This window comes from Rhinoraja longicauda, chromosome 14 (assembly GCF_053455715.1).
Source record: "Rhinoraja longicauda isolate Sanriku21f chromosome 14, sRhiLon1.1, whole genome shotgun sequence".
NCBI lineage: Eukaryota > Metazoa > Chordata > Chondrichthyes > Rajiformes > Arhynchobatidae > Rhinoraja > Rhinoraja longicauda.
In genome coordinates this window covers 30,170,713-30,173,354 of record NC_135966.1, presented here as the reverse complement: position 1 = coordinate 30,173,354, position 2,642 = coordinate 30,170,713, and the positions used below count along the sequence as shown (strand labels likewise).

The window sequence follows — 2,642 nt, the reverse complement described above, 5'->3', positions numbered from 1 at the left end:
TTGCAACAGTCCAACAAATCTGGAGGGCAGCGAATAGATTAAAATATTTTTTCCTGATTTTATGACATGTGAGCTAATTTGGAGCGAGGCTGATACTGAAGAGTTAAAGTCACTATTTTTTATTTTACAGATAATAAGCCATGCTTTACATACAATCCATAATGTCCTCAACCCATTGTAAACATTGTAAGCTTGTTGATTTTATTTGGAGAATGGCACTGTTAACACTTCTTGGTAATAGATAGAGTTAAACATTTTGCACAGTGAGTCACGAGTCGCTTGTCGCTATGGAAGCTGTCTGTGTGCTGCGTGGGGCCGGCGATGTCAGCGGGACCGTTAACTTCGAACAAGCTATAGATGAAACTGCGACGATTAAAGGAAGCATCACTGGGTTAACCCCTGGGAAACATGGGTTCCAGGTTCATGCTTTGGGGGATAATATGAATGGTTGTATCAGTGCAGGACCGCACTACGATCCTTTTGCGAAAAACCATGGTGGACCAGATGACAAAGAAAGGCATGTTGGTGATCTTGGCAAGAATGACTCTGGAGTGGCCATGATTGAAATGAAGGATAAAATGATCAGTCTATCAGGAGAAACGTCCATTATTGGGCGTACACTTGTGGTTCATGAGAAAGAAGGTGACTTGGGCAAAGGAGGAAATCCAGAAAGCACCCGAACAGGAAATACTGGATCACACTTTGCCTGTGGTGAGATTGGAATTGCCGTTGAATGAAATATAATGTCTCCTGAGGGTAGCGGTGATAAATGACTCATAATTTTTCTTAGGTGGCAAGCTAAATTTATTGGTAGCTATTAGTTTAATGTACAACTAATTTGAATGTCAAATTATTCACTATAACGTTGAAGTATGTAATTTAATCTAAACCAGTTAGTCTGTGCTTTAAATTCTTTAAAAGTGCATTGGATACATCGTAACTACAGAATTTGAAGGTAATTTTCTGTTGGATCTTCATTGCTCGCCTCAACACTTATTTTGCGATAAAAAATGCAAAATGTACAGTTCTAGGTGGAAGCATTGAGCAATGCATTGTCAAATAAATCAAATAAAGTGTCCTTGGCTTTCAGTATAAAAAAAAAGTGAGATTCATGTTTTATAATGTACCACCTTTCCCTGGGCCTCAGTTTGTAAATAAAGCATTCATTCACTCATACTTTGCCATTCAGAGTTGACAACAATTTAGATATCTGTACATCTGAATGGGCACTGAGGTCTGACCTTTGACATGTTTTGTTGAAAGAGAAATGGACTGACATAAAAGGTTTTGACAGTGCTCAAAGCTGAGTGATAATCAATGCATTACATGGAATGAAGGGGGGAAAGTGCCCCAGTAAATGGCACAACAGCCACTGCTGTTTGATTTTCTGGACAAGCAGTATAGCTGAAATGAATGAATGTTCCTCACCAAATAGTAGCATGTTGATAACCATCATTCCAGATAATATGGCAACATATTGTGATATTTCAGTCATACCTTTCCCACTACAAATTGTGGCAGAGTGCAGGCACACCTCATTGGCCTTTTTAAAGGTAGCATTTGCAGTTAAGCAGATGCAGTTACAGTATCCATTTGATGATGTGTAAGGACATTTTTGGGAGAAAAGAAAAAACAAAATACAATGAAGAGTACCAGAGCAAGGTGGTTTCCGCCCCGGCAAGTTTACGACGAGACAAGTACTCAACCTCACTCAGCACATTGAAGATGGTTTTGAGGAAGGGAAAGTAATCGGTGTTGTGTTTGTCGACTTCTCAGCTGCTTATGACACTGTTAACCATAGATGCCTTCTCCACAAGATCCTGGAGCTTACCAAGGACATCCGAATAACAGAATTGATTGAAAGGATGTTCGAGAGCAGCTACTTCTTTGTCGAACTGGGTAGTAAGAAGAGCAGATGGCGGAAACTCAAGATCGGACTACCACAGGGAAGTGTGCTTGCACCAATACTCTTCAACATCTACACTAACGACCAACCTAGAAGTGAAGGTACGTGTCGCTTTATCTATGCAGACGGCCTTAGTGTAGCTGCCCAAGACAGTGACTTCAGTGCTGTTGAAGAACGACTCTCAAATGCCCTCAACTAACACCTTACTCCGAAGAGAACCACCTCCATGCAAATCCATCAAAGACACAGGTGTGTGCATTCCTTCTGTGCAACCGAGAAGCCAAATGCCGACTGAACGTCACCTGTTCTAGTATCCCTCTTGAAAAATGCGATTACCCAGTATATCTAGGAGTCACCTTGGATCGTTGTCTCTCCTTCAAGACCCATGTTGAGAGGACAAAAGGTAAAGTCTGTGCAAGAAACAACATTGTCAGCAAACTTACTGGAACAAGATGGGGCGCAATTCCTGACACTCTACGATCAACTGCCTTGGCCCTTTGCTACTCAACTGCAGAGTATGCATGCCCAGTCTGGGAAAGATCAGCCCATGCTGAGAAGATTGATCCTGCCATCAATACAACCTGCCGCCTTATCACTGGATGTCTTATACCAACATCTACTGACAGCCTATACATACTATCTGGCATAGCACCACCAGAGAATCGTCGCAGTGCAGCAAGCAGTAGAGAACGCCATAGCCAGACCACAGATGTACGACTTCCCCTATTCGGCCATG

At 41.9% G+C, this 2,642-nt stretch overlaps 1 pseudogene; it reads left to right on the top strand.

Moving 5' to 3' along the window:
• Window positions 1–287: 287 nt before the first annotated feature.
• LOC144600110 (superoxide dismutase [Cu-Zn] pseudogene) lies at window positions 288–737 on the top strand (annotated as a pseudogene).
• The last annotated feature ends 1,905 nt before the right edge of the window (window positions 738–2,642 follow it).